Source organism: Calliopsis andreniformis, unplaced genomic scaffold, assembly GCF_051401765.1.
Source record: "Calliopsis andreniformis isolate RMS-2024a unplaced genomic scaffold, iyCalAndr_principal scaffold0004, whole genome shotgun sequence".
Taxonomy (NCBI): Eukaryota; Metazoa; Arthropoda; class Insecta; order Hymenoptera; family Andrenidae; genus Calliopsis; species Calliopsis andreniformis.
The window spans coordinates 3,813,766-3,827,118 of record NW_027480424.1 but is presented as its reverse complement, the minus strand read 5'-3'; positions in this window follow the sequence as shown (position 1 = coordinate 3,827,118).

Below are 13,353 nucleotides of genomic sequence, written 5' to 3'. Positions count from 1 at the left end.
CGATATAAATACAACAGCTTTTCCATCGTATAAAACAAATAATTGCAACCAGTGTGAAAGTTATGGTCATTTCTACGTTCCGGGCAACCTAGGCTTCACTGTATGGCGTTCTTCCACCACATCGGATAGCTACGGCCTCAGAAGTCAACGCCTGAAGTATAAAATACAATAAAAATGCAACAGTCTTTCCATCCTATAACAGGAATAATTGCAACCCGTGTGAAAGGGCTGGTCATTTCTACGTTCCAGGCAACCTAGCCTTCACTCTAGGCCGTTGCTCCACCAGATCAAACAGTTAGGGCCTTAGAAGTCAAAGCGCGAAGCATTAAACACAAAATAAATAGAACAGTTTTTCCATTGTATAAAACGAATAATTACTACCAGTGTAAAAGTTATGGTCATTTCTACGTTCCGGGCAACCTAGGCCTCACCCTAGGCCGTTGTTCCATCAGATCGAATAGTTAGGGCCTAAGATGTGAACGCCAGAAGCATAAAATACAATATAAATACAACAGTTTTTCCATCATATAAATCGAATGATAGCAACCAGTGTGAAAGTTATGGTCATTTCTACGTTCCGGGCAATCTAGTCTGCACTATAGGGCGTTGCTCCACCAGATCGAATAGTTAGGGCCTTAGAAGTCAACGCCCGAAGCATAAAATACGATATAAATACAACAGCTTTTCCATCGTATAAAACAAATAATTGCAACCAGTGTGAAAGTTATGGTCATTTCTACGTTCCGGGCAACCTAGGCTTCACTGTATGGCGTTCTTCCACCGCATCGAATAGCTACGGCCTCAGAAGTCAACGCCTGAAGTATAAAATACAATAAAAATACAACAGATTTTCCATCGTATAAAGCGAATAATTGCAACCAGTGTGAAAGTTATGGTCATTTCTACATTTCGAGCAACATAGGCTTCACTCTAGGGCGTTGCTCCACCTGATCGAATAGTTAGGGCCTTAGAAGTCAACGCCCGAAGCATAAAATATAAAATAACTATAACAGTTTTTCAATTGTATAAAACGAATAATAGCAACCAGTGTGAAAGTTATGGTCATTTCTACGTTCCGGGCAACCTAGGCTTCACTCTACGGTGATGCTCCACCAGATCAAACAGTTAGGGCCTTAGAAGTCAACGCCCGAAGCATAAAATACAAAATAAATAGAACGGTTTTTCCATTGTATAAAACGAATAATTGCTGCCAGTGCAAAAGTTATGGTCATTTCTACGTTCCGGGCAACCTAGGCTTCACCCTAGGGCGTTTTACCACCAGATGGAATAGTTAGGGCCTAAGAAGTCAACGCCAGAAGCATAAAGTACGATATAAATACAACAGCTTTTCCATCGTATAAAACAAATAATTGCAACCAGTTTGATAGTGATGGTCATTTCTACGTACCGGGCAACCTAGGTTTCACTCTAGGGCGTTGCTCCACCAGATCGAATAGTTAGGGCCTTAGAAGTCAACGCCCGAAGCATAAAATATAAAATAAATAGAACAGTTTTTCCATCGTATAAAACGAATAATTGCAACCAGTGTGAAAGTTATGGTCATTTCTACATTTCGAGCAACCTAGGCTTCACTCTAGGGCGTTGCTCCACCTGATCGAATAGTTAGGGCCTTAGAAGTCAACGCCAGAAGCATAAAATACAATATAAATACAACAGTTTTTCCACCATATAGAACGAATAATTGCAACCAGTATGAAAGTTATGGTCATTTCTACGTTCCGGGCAACCTAGGCTTCACCCTAGGCCGTTGCTCCACCAGATCGAATAGTTAGGGCCTAAGAAGTGAACGACAGAAGCATAAAATACAATATAAATACAACAGTTTTTCCATCATATAAAACGAATGATAGCAACCAGTGTGAAAGTTATGGTCATTTCTACGTTCCGCGCAACCTTGGCTTTACCCTATGGCGATGTTCCACCAGATGGAATAGTTAGGGCCTAAGAAGTCAACGCCAGAAGCATAAAATACGATATAAATACAACAGATTTTCCATCGTATAAAGCGAATAATTGCAACCAGTGTGAAAGTTATGGTCATTTCTACATTTCGAGCAACATAGGCTTCACTCTAGGGCGTTGCTCCACCTGATCGAATAGTTAGGGCCTTAGAAGTCAATGCCCGAAGCATAAAATGCAATAAAAATACAACAGTTTTTCCATCATATAACAGGAATAATTGCAACCACTTTGAAAGTGATGGTCATTTCTACGTACCGGGCAACGTAGGCTTCACTCTAGGGCGTTGCTCCACCAGATCGAATAGTTAGGGCCTTAGAAGTCAACGCCCGAAGCAAAAAATACAAAATAAACAGAACAGTTTTTCCATCGTATAAAACGAATAATTGCTACCAGTGTGAAAGTTGTGGTCATTTCTACTTTCCGGGCAACCTACGCTTCCCCCTAGGGCGTTGTTCCACCAGATGGAATAGTTAGGGCCTAAGAAGTGAACGCCAGAAGCATAAAATACAATATAAATATAACAGTCTTTCCATCGTATAAAACGAAAGATAGCAACCAGTGTGAAAGTTAGGGTCATTTCTACGTTCCGGGCAACCTAGGTTTCACTCCAGGGCGGTGCTTCACCAGATCGAATAGTTACGGCCTAAGAAGTCAACGCCAGAAGCACAAAATACGATAAAGATGCAACAGTTATTCCATCGTATAAAACGAATAATTGCAACCAGTGTGAAAGTTATGGTCATTTCTACATTCCGAGCAACCTAGGCTTCACTCTATGGCGTTCTTCCACCACATCGAATAGCTACGGCCTCAGAAGTCGACGCCTGAGGTATAAAATACAATATAAATATAACAGTTTTTCCATCGTATAAAACGAATAATAGCAACCAGTGTGAAATTTATGGTCATTTCTACGTTCCGGGCAACCTAGGCTTCACTCTAGGGCGTTCTTCCACCAGATGGAATAGTTAGGGCCTAAGAAGTCAACGCCAGAAGCATAAAATACGATATAAATACAACAGCTTTTCCATCGTATAAAACGAATAATTGCAACCAGTGTGAAAGTTATGGTCATTTCTACATTTCGAGCAACCTAGGCTTCACTCTAGGGCGTTGCTCCACCTGATCGAATAGTTAGGGCCAAAGAAGTCAACGCCAGAAGCATAAGGTACAATATAAATATAACAGTTTTTCCATCGTATAGAACGAATAATAGCAACCAGTGTGAAAGTTATGGTCATTTCTACGTTCCGGGCAACCTAGGCTTCACTCTAGGGCGTTGTTCCACCAGATCGAACAGCTAGGGCCTAAGAGGTCAACGCCAGAAGCATAAAATTCGATATAAATACTACAGCTTTTCCATCGTATAAAACGAATAATTGCTACCAGTGTGAAAGTTATGGTCATTTCTACGTTCCGGGCAACCTAGGCTTCACCCTAGGGCGTTGTTCCACCAGATGGAATAGTTAGGGCCTAAGGAGTCAACGCCAGAAGCATAAAACACATTAAAGAAGCAACAGTTTTTCCATTGTATAACAGGAATAATTGCAACCAGTGTGAAGGTAATGGTATGTTCTACGTTCCGGGCAACCTACTCTTCACTCTAGGTCGGTGCTCCACCAGGTTAAATAGTTAGGGCCTAAGAAGTCAACGCCAGAAGCATACATACAATATAAATACAACAGCCTTTCCATCGTGTATAATGTATAATGGCAAACAGTGTGAAAGTAATGGTCATTTCTACGTTCCTGGCAACCTAGGCTTCACTCTAGAGCGTTGTTCCACCAGATCGAATAGTTTGTGCCTAAGAAGTCGACGCCAGAAGAATAAAATGCAATATAAGTACAACAGATTACCATCGTATAAAATGAATAATTGCAAACATTGTGAAAGTAATGGTCATTTCTACGTTCCGGGCAACCTAGGCTTCATTCTAGGGCGCTGTTCCACCAGATCGAGCAGACAGGGCCTAAGAAGTCAACGCCAGAAGAATAAAATACGATATAAGTACAACAGTTTTTCCATTGTATAAAGTGAATAATTGCAAACATTGTGAAAATAATGGTCATTTCTACGTTCCGGGCAACCGAGACGCCACTGTAGGGCGTTGGTCCACCACAGCTAATAGCTACGGCCTTAGAAGTCAACGCCAGAAGCATAAAATACAATAAAAATGCAACAGATTTTCCATCGTATAGCATGACTAATTGCAACCAGTGCGTAAGTAATGATCATAACGACGTTTCGGGCATATTAGGCTTAACACTGAGGCGTTGCTCCACCGGATCGAAGAGTTAGGGCCTTAGAAGTCAACGCCATGAGCATAAACTACAAAATAAATACAACAGTCTTTCCTTCGTATAAAACGTATAATTGCTACCAGTGTGAAAGTTATGGTCATTTCTACGTTCCGGGCAACCTAGGCTTCACCCTAGGGCGTTGTTCCACCAGATTGAATAGTTAGGGCCTTAGAAGTCAACGCCAGAAGCATAAAATACGATATAAATACAACAGCTTTTCCATCGTATAAAACGAATAATGGTAACCAGTGTGAAAGTTATGGTCATTTCTACGTTCCGGCAACCTAGGCTTCAATCTAGGGCGTTGCTCCACCAGATCGAATAGTTAGGGCCTTAGAAGTCAACGCCCGAAGCATAAAATACAAAATAAATACAACAGCTTTTCCATCGTATAAAACAAATAATTGCAACCAGTTTGATAGTGATGGTCATTTCTACGTACCGGGCAACCTAGGCTTCACTCTAGGGCGTTGCTCCACCAGATCGAATAGTTAGGGCCTTAGAAGTCAATGCCCGAAGCATAAAATGCAATAAAGATACAACAGCTTTTCCATCATATAACAGGAATAATTGCAACCAGTTTGAAAGTGATGGTCATTTCTACGTTCCGGGCGACCTAGGCTTCACTCTAGGGCGTTGTACCACCAGATCGAATAGTTAGGGCTTTAGAAGTCAACGCCAGAAGCATAAAATACAAAATAAATAGAACAGTTCTTCCATGTATAAAACGAATAATTGCTACCAGTGTGAAAGTTATGGTCATTTCTACGTTCCAGGCAACCTAGGCTTCACCCTAGTGCGTTGTTCCACCAGATGGAATGGTTATGGCCTAAGAAGTCAACGCCAGAAGCATAAAATACGATATAAATACAACAGCTTTTCCATCATATAAAACGAATAATGGTAACCAGTGTGAAAGTTATGGTCATTTCTACGTTCCGGGCAACCTAGGCTTCACTCTAGGACGTTGCTCCACCAGATCGAATAGTTAGGGCCTAAGAAGTCAACACCAGAAGCATAAAATACAATAAAGGTGCAACAGTTTATCCATCGTATAACAGGAATAATTGCAACCAGTGTGAATGTAATGGTCATTTGTACGTTCCGGGCAACATAGGCTTCACTCTAGGGCGTTGCTCCACCAGATCGAATAGTTAGTGCCTTAGAAGTCAACGCCCGAAGCATAAGATACAATATAAATATAACAGTTTTTCCATCGTATAAAACGAATAATAGCAACCAGTGTGAAAGCTATGGTCATTTCTACGTTCCGGGCAACCTAGGCTTCACTCTAGGCCGTTGCTCCAGCAGATCGTATAGCTAGGGCCTTAGAAGTCAACGCCCGAAGCATAAAATACAAAATAAATAGAACAGCTTTTCTGTGTATAAAACGAATAATTGCTTCCTGTGTGAAAGTTATGGTCATTTCTACGTTCCGGGCAACCTAGGCTTCACCCGAGGGCGTCGTTCCACCAGATGGAATAGTTGGGACCTAAGAAGTCAACGCCAGAAGCATAAAATATGATATAAATACAACAGCTTTTCCATCGTATAAAACGAATAATGGCAAACAGTGTGAAAGTTATGGTCATTTCCACGTTCCGGGCAACCTAGGCTTCACCCTAGTGCGTTGCTCTTCCAGATCGAATTGTTAGGGCCTTAGAAGTCATCGCCTGAAGCATACAATACAATAAAAATACAACAGTTTTACCATCGTATAACAGGAATTATTGCAACCAGTGTGAAAGTGATCGTCATTTCTAAGTTCCGGGCACCCTAGGCTTCTCTCTGGGGCGTTGTTCCACCAGATCGAATAGTTAGGGCCTAAGAAGTCAACGCCAGAAGAATAAAATATGATCTAAGTACAAGACTTTTTCCATCGTAAAGAATGAATAATTCCATACATTGTGAAAGTAATGGTCATTTCTACGTTCCGGGCAAAATAGGCGTCACTCTAGGGCGTTGCTCCACCACATCGAATAGCTACGGCCTTAGAAGTCAACGCCTGAAGGAAAAAATGCAATAAAAATACAACAGTTTTTTCATCGTATAACAGGAATAATTGCAACAAGCGTGAAGGTAATGATCACTTCTACCTTCCGGGCATCGCAGGCTTCACTCTAGGGCCTTGTTCCACCAGATCGAATAGTTAGGGCCTAAGAAGTCAACGCCAGAAGCATAAAATGCAATATAAATATAACAGTTTTTTCATGGTGTGAAACGAATAATAGCAACCGGTGTGACGTTATGGTCATTTCTACGTTCCGGGCAACCCAGGCTTCGCTCGAGGGCGTTGCTCCGGCAGATCGGATAGGTAGGGCCATAGAAGTCAACGCCGAAAGCATAAAATACAAAATAAATAGAACAGTTTTTCCATGTATAAAACGAATAATTGCTACCGGTGTGAAAGTTATGGTCATTTCTACGTTCCAGGCAACCTAGGCTTCACTCCAGGGCGTTGTTCCACCAGATGGAATAGTTAGGGCCTAAGAGGTCAACGCCAGAAGCATAAAATACGATATAAATACTACAGCTTTTCCATCGTATAAAACGAATAATTGCTACCAGTGTGAAAGTTATGGTCATTTCTACGTTCCGGGCAACGTACGCTTCACCCTAGGGCGTTGTTCCACCAGATGGAATGGTTAGGGCCTAAGAAGTCAACGCCAGAAGCATAAAACACACTAAAGATGCAACAGTTTTTCCATCGTATAACAGGAATAATTGCAACCAGTGTGAAGGTAATGGTATGTTCTACGTTCCGGGCAACCTACTCTTCACTCGAGTGCGGTGCTCCACCAGGTTAAATAGTTAGGGCCTAAGAAGTCAACGCCAGAAGCATAAAATACAATATAAATACAACAGCCTTTCCATCGTATATAATGTATATTAGCAAACAGTGTGAAAGTAATGGTCGTTTCTACGTTCCTGGCAACCTGGGCTTCACTCTAGGGCGTTGTTCCACCAGATCGAATAGTTAGGGCCTAAGAAGTCAACGCCAGAAGAATAAAATGCAATATAAGTACAACAGATTACCATCGTATAAAATGTATAATTGCAAACATTGTGAAAGTAATGGTCATTTCTATGTGCAGGGCAGCCTAGGCGTCACTCTACGGCGTTGCTCCACCACAGCTAAAAGCTACAGCCTTAGAAGTCAACGCCATAAGCATAAACTACAATATAAGTACAACAGTTTTTCCATCGTATGAAATGAATAATTGCATACATTGTGAAAGTAATGGTCATTTCTACGTTCCGGGCAACCTAGGCGTCACTCTAGGGCGTTGCTCCACCACATCGAGTAGCTACGGCCTTAGAAGTCAACGCCTGAAGGAAAAAATGCAATAAAAATACAACAGTTTTTTCATCGTATAACAGGAATAATTGCAACAAGCGTGAAGGTAATGATCATTTCTTCGTTCCGGGCATCGCAGGCTTCACTCTAGGGCGATGTTCCACCAGATCGAATAGTTAGGGCCTAAGAAGTCAACGCCAGAAGCATAAAATGCAATATAAATATAACAGTTTTTTCATCGTATAAGACGAATAATAGCAACCAGTGTGAAGTTATGGTCATTTCTACGTTCCGGGCAACCTAGGCTTCACTCGAGGGCGTTGCTCCGCCAGATCGGATAGGTAGGGCCTTAGAAGTCAACGCCGAAAGCATAAAATACAAAATAAATAGAACAGTTTTTCCATGTATAAAACGAATAATTGCTACCAGTGTGAAAGTTATGGTCATTTCTACGTTCCGGGCAACCTAGGCTTCAGTCCAGGGCGTTGTTCCACCAGATGGAATAGTTAGGGCCTAAGAAGTCAACGCCAGAAGAATAAAATGCAATATAAGTACAACAGATTACCATCGTATAAAATGAATAATTGCAAACATTGTGAAAGTAATGGTCATTTCTACGTGCCGGGCAGCCTAGGCGTCACTCTACGGCGTTGCTCCACCACAGCTACAAGCTACAGCCTTAGAAGTCAACGCCAGAAGCATAAAATACAATAAAAATGCAACAGTTTTCCCATCGTATAGCATGACTAATTGCAACCAGTGCGAATGTGAATGGTCATTTCTACGTTCCGGGCAACCTAGGCTTCACCCTTGGCCGTTGTTCCACCAGATCGAATAGTTAGGGCCTAAGAAGTGAACGCCAGAAGCATAAAATACAATATAAATACAACAGTTTTTCCATCATATAAAACGAATGATAGCAACCAGTGCGAAAGTTATGGTCATTTCTACGTTCCGGGCGACCTCGGCTTCACTCTAGGGCGTTGCTCCACCAGATCGAATAGTTAGGGTCTTAGAAGTCAACGCCCGAAGCATTAAGTACAAGATAAATAAAACAGTTTTTCCATTGTATAAAACGAATAATTGCTACCAGTGTAAAAGTTATGGTCATTTCTACGTTCCGGGCAACCTAGGCTTCACCCTAGGCCGTTGTGCCACCAGGTCGAATAGTTGGGCCTAAGAAGTGAACGCCAGAAGCATAAAATGCAATAAAAATACAACAGTTTTTCCATCGTGTAGCAGGAATAATATGCAACCAGTGTGATAGTAGTGGTCATTTCTACGTTCCGGGCAACCTAGGTTTCACTTCAGGGCGGTGCTCCACCAGATCGAATAGTTACGGCCTTAGAAGTCAATGACCGAAGCATAAAATGCAATATAAATATAACAGTTCTTCCATCGTATAAAACGAATAATTGCTACCAGTGTGAAAGTTATGGTCATTTCTACGTTCCGCGCAACCTGGGCTTTACCCTAGGGCGATGTTCCACCAGATGGAATAGTTAGGGCCTAAGAAGTCAACGCCAGAAGTATAAAATACGATATAAATACAACAGCTTTTCCATCGTATAAAATAAATAATTGCAACCAGTGTGAAAGTTATGGTCATTTCTACGTTCCGGGCAACCTAGGCTTCCCTCTAGGGCGTTGCACCACCTGATCGAATAGTTAGGGCCTTAGAAGTCAACCCCAGATGAATAAAATACATTAATGATGCAACGGCTTTTCCATCATATAAAGCGAATAATTGCAACCAGTATGAAAGTTATGGTCATGTCTACTTTCCGGGCAACCTAGGCTTCAAACTAGGGCGTTGCTCCAACAGATGGAATAGTTAGGGCCTTAGAAGTCAATGCCCGAAGCATAGAATGCAATATAAATATAACAGTTCTTCCATCGTATAAAACGAATAACTGCTACCAGTGTGAAAGTTATGGTCATTTCTACGTTCCGCGCAACCTGGGCTTTACCCTAGGGCGCTGTTCCACCAGAAGGAATAGTTAGGGCCTAAGAAGTCAACGCCCGAAGCATTAAATACAAAATAAATAGAACATTTTTTCCATCGTATAAAACGAATAATTGCTACCAGTGTGAAAGTTATGGACATTTCTACGTACCGGGCAACCTAGGCTTCACTCTAGGGCGTTGCTCTACCAGATCGAACAGTTACGGCCTAAGAAGTCAACGCCAGAAGCATAAAATACAATATAAATATAACTGTTCTTCCATCGTATAAAACGAATGATAGCAACCAGTGTGAGAGTTATGGTCATTTCTACGTCCCGGGCGACCTAGGCTTCACACTAGGGCGTTGCTCCACCATATCGAATAGCTGGGCCTTAGAAGTCAACGCCCGAAGCATAAAATACAAAATAAATAAAACAGTTTTTCCATCGTATAAAATAAATAATTGCTTCCGGTGTAAAAGTTATGGTCTTTTCTACGTTCTGGGCAACCTAGGCTTCACCCTAGGCCGTTGTTCGACCAGATCGAATAGTTAGGGCCTAAGAAGTGAACGCCAGAAGTATAAAATACAATATAAATACAACATTTTTTCCATCATATAAAACGAATGATAGCAACCAGTGTGAAAGTTATTGTCATTTATACTTTCCGGGAACCTAGGCTTCACCCTAGGGCGTTGTTCCAACAGATTGAATAGTTAGGAGCTTAGAAGTCAACGCCCGAAGCATAAAATACCAAATAAATAGAACTGTTTTTCCATTGTATAAAACGAATTATTGCTACCGGTGTAAAAGTTATGGTCATTTGTACGTTCCGGGCAACCTAGGCTTCACTGTATGGCGCTCTTCCACCACATCGAATAGCTACGGCCTCTGAAGTCAACGCCTGAAGTATAAAATACAATAAAAATACAACAGTCTTTCCATCCTATAACAGGAATAATTGCAACCCGTGTGAAAGTGATGGTCATTCCTACGTTCCAGGCAACCTAGGCTTCACTCTAGGGCGTTTCTCCACCAGATCAAACAGTTGGGGCCTTAGAAGTCAACGCCCGAAGCATTAAATACAAAATAAATAGAACAGTTTTACCATTGTATAAAACGAGTAATTGCTACCAGTGTAAAAGTTATGGTCATTTCTACGTTCTGGGCAACCTAGGCTTCACCCTAGGCCGTTGTTCCACCAGATCGAATAGTTAGGGCCTAAGAAGTGAACGCCAGAAGCATAAAATACAATATAAATACAACAGTTTTTCCATCATATAAAACGAATGATAGCAACCAGTGTGAAAGTTATGGTCATTTCAACATTTCGAGCAACCTAGACTTCACTCTAGGGCGTTGCTCCACCTGATGGAATAGTTAGGGCCTTAGCAGTCAACGCCCGAAGCATTAAATACAAAATAAATAGAACAGTTTTTCCATTGTATAAAACGAATAATTGCTACCAGTGTAAAAGTTATGGTCATTTCAACATTTCGAGCAACCTAGACTTCACTCTAGGGCGTTGCTCCACCTGATGGAATAGTTAGGGCCTTAGAAGTCAACGCCCGAAGCATAAAATACAAAATAAATAGAACGGTTTTTCCACTGTATAAAACGAATAATTGCTGCAAGTGTAAAGGTTATGGTCATTTCTACGTTCCGGGCAACCTACGCTTCACCCTAGGGCGTTGTACCACCAGATCGAATAGTTAGGGCCTAAGAAGTCAACGCTAGAAGCATAAAATACAATATAAATACAACAGTTTTTCCATCGTATAAAACGAATAATTGCAACCAGTATGAAACTTATGGTCATTTCTACGTACCGGGCAACCTAGGCTTCACTCTAGGGCGTTGCTCTACCAGATCGAATAGTTAGGGCCTTAGAAGTCAACGCCCGAAGCATAAAATGCAAAATAAATAAAACAGTTTTTCCATCCTATAACAGGAATAATTGCAACAAGCGTGAAAGTAATGATCATTTCGGCGTTTCGGGCAACCTAGGCTGCACTCTAGGGCGTTGCTCCACTAGATCGAATAGCTAGGGCCTTAGAAGTCAACGCCCGAAGCATAAAATACAAAATAAATAAAACAGTTTTTCCATCGTATAAAACGGATAATTGCTACCGGGTGAAAGTTATGGTCATTTCTACGTTCCGGGCAACCTAGGCTGCACTCTAGGGCGTTGCTCCACTAGATCGAATAGTTAGGGCCTTAGAAGTCAACGCCCGAAGCATAAAATGCAAAATAAATAAAACAGTTTTTCCATCGTATAAAACGAAAAATTGCAAACAGTGTGAAAGATATGGACATTTCTACGACACGGGCAACCTAGGCTTCACTCTAGGGCGTTGCTCTACCAGATCGAATAGTTAGGGCCTTAGAAGTCAACGCCCGAAGCAAAAAATACAAAATAAATAGAACAGTTTTTCCATCGTATAAAACGAATTATTGGTACCAGTGTGAAAGTTATGCTCATTTCTACGTTCCGGGCAACCTGGGCTTAACTCTAGGGCGTTGTTCCACCAGTTGGAATAGTTAGGGCCTAAGAAGTCAACGCCAGAAGCATAAAATACGATATAAATACAACAGCTTTTCCATCGTATAAAACAAATAATTGCAACCAGTGTGAAAGTTATGGTCATTTCTACGTTCCAGGCAACCTAGGCTTCACTCTACGGCGATGCTCCACCAGATCATACAGTTAGGGCCTTAGAAGTCAACGCCCGAAGCATAAAATACAAAATAAATAGAACAGTTTTTCCATTGTATAAAATGAATAATTGCTAAAAGTGTAAAAGTTATGGTCATTTCTACGTTCCGGGCTACCTAGGCCTCACTCTCGGTCGTTGTTCCACCAGATCGAATTGTGAGGGCCTAACAAGTCAACGCCAGAAGCATAAAATACAAAATAAATAGAACAGTTTTTCCATTGTATAAAACGAATAATTGCTACCAGTGTAAAAGTTATGGTCATTTCTACGTTCCAGGCAACCTAGGCTTCACTCTAGGGCGTTGCTCCACCAGATCAAACAGCTAGGGCCTTAGAAGTCAACGCCCGAAGCATAAAATACAAAATAAATAGAACAGTTTTTCCATCGTATAGAACGAATAATAGCAACCAGTGTGAAAGTTAACGTCATTTCTACTTTCCGGGCCACCTAGGCTTCACCCTCGGGCGTTGCTCCAACAGATTGAATAGTTAGGGCCTTAGAAGTCAACGCCCGATGCATAAAATACAAAATAAATAGAACAGTTTTTCCATCGTGTAAAACGAATAATTGCTACCGGTGTGAAACTTATGGTCATTTCTACGTTCCGGTCAACCTAGGCTTCACCATAGGGCGTTGTTCGACTAGATCGAATAGTTAGGGCCTAAGAAGTGAACGCCAGAAGCATAAAATACAATATAAATATAACAGTTTTTCCATCATATAAAACGAATAATTGCAACCAGTATGAAAGCTATGGTCATTTCTACCTTACGGGCAACCTAGGCTACACCCTAGGGCGTTGCTCCACCAGATCGAATAGTTAGTGCCTTAGGAGTCAACGCCAGAAGCATAAAATACAATAAAAATACAACAGTTTTTCCATCGTATAAAACGAGTAGTTGCAACCAGTATGAAACTTATGGTCATTTCTACTATCCGAGAAACCTAGGCTTCAAGCCTAGGGCGTTGCTCCAACAGATTGAATAGTTAGGGCCTTAGAAGTCAACGCCCGAAGCATAAAATGCAATAAAAATACAACAGTGTTTCCATCATATAACAGGAATAATTGCGACCAGTTTGAAAGTGATGGCCAATTCTACGTTCCGGGC